Here is a 1,475-nt window from a genome sequence, read left to right as displayed (position 1 = left end):
CACCACAACTCTGGGCCCCTTACCTTGTTCAACTTGGAATATGATGAGCTTCAAGGATTTCTGGAGATTCTGAGCCTTTGTGGCCAGCTCCAACTTGCACTTGGCTATGTGGTCTATTTGAGGGACAAAGGGCTTTCCATCCACCTTGCCATCGTCTGCAGATACTGTAGCACTTTTCTCAACTGCTGCCTCCTCGGCCAGGATATCAATCAGGACACTGAGCTTGTCATACATTATGTCACTCTGTGTAAGGGTGAAGGGGACAAGGCGTTGTTATGAGGGACCAGTACTTGAAAGGACAGAATGAGGAGCTGGGTGGTATGGGAGAGTTAAGGAGGGGTGGTAGTTGGCCAGGAACCCTGAGCAAAGAAAGCTGCATCTGAGGAAATATAAGGTTAGGGAAAGAAGTACTTGGTAGATGTGATGAGATAACCAAAGGGTGTTAAGGTATCAAACAGACATCATTTGTTTCGGAGCAGCTGCAGGCATCAATAGATGTTGCCAAATTTTTCTCCTGTCAGACTGGCCTGTGAAACGACATGTAACATGGCAAACTCGAGGAAAGATAAACCTTTCTGGATTGGCGTTCTCATGGGCATGCTCCTATGGTTGTGGGTGTGCCTCTGCGTGTGTGCCTAGTGTCTGCCTTTGTACGTGTGTATATTTGGGGAATGCACTGAGTGATTGTGGCTTGATTTCCAGCTCCATTACTGAATACTTTGTGACCTGAGGCAAGTTACTTTACCTCTGTGTGCTTTTATATTCTAGGGAAGTTGTGAAGATTAAAGAAATTAATGCATTAAAAATCCTTAAACATTTCCTGGCACTGGTAAGTGCTATAGAGGTGTTAGTGATGGTTGTTGCCATTGTTGTTATAGAAGTTAATGTGGGTATATTTCTAGCATGTATTTGTATGTATTTTCATGCATGTTCTGGTATACAACCATATGCATACATGCTCGGTGTACACTTGTGTCTAGTGTGGACAGGTGCTTGGTATATGCTTAGGTACACGGGACGTGTGTTAGCCTGCATAATGCCATTCTTCCTTTGATGAAAGATGGACATGTTTTTTTTAAAGATTTTTTATTTATTTATTTGACAGAGATAGAGACAGCCAGCGAGAGAGGGAACACAAGCAGGGGGAGTGGGAGAGGAAGAAGCAGGCTCCCAGCGGAGGAGCCTGATGTGGGACTCGATCCTGGAACACCGGGATCATGCCCTGAGCCAAAGGCAGACGCCTAATGACTGCGCTACCCAGGCACCCCGAAAGATGGAAATGTGATGAGGTTGGACTTTTCCCATAATGGAGGCTTATCAGACTTCCCTTCCTTTTATGATTCCCAGTGAAAGGTACATTTGATTTTATTAAAAAGGGGGCCCTGGGACTTCCTGGAAGATGGCAGATCAGGAGGAGCCTAAGCTTACCTCATCCCATGGATACACCTAGATAACAGCCACATTGGTGTAAATGA

At 45.2% G+C, this 1,475-nt stretch overlaps 1 protein-coding gene across 1 annotated transcript in view; it reads right to left on the bottom strand.

The window, feature by feature from the left end:
* DGKK (diacylglycerol kinase kappa) overlaps window positions 1-1,475 on the bottom strand; it is a 181,647-nt gene that overhangs the window by 21,426 nt on the left and 158,746 nt on the right. The gene's annotated exons all lie outside the window — the stretch shown is intronic.

This window comes from Ursus maritimus (genome assembly GCF_017311325.1).
Source record: "Ursus maritimus isolate PB19 chromosome X unlocalized genomic scaffold, ASM1731132v1 scaffold_X1, whole genome shotgun sequence".
NCBI lineage: Eukaryota > Metazoa > Chordata > Mammalia > Carnivora > Ursidae > Ursus > Ursus maritimus.
Note: the sequence above shows the minus strand (reverse complement) of the source record. Positions and strands in the feature narration are given on the sequence as shown.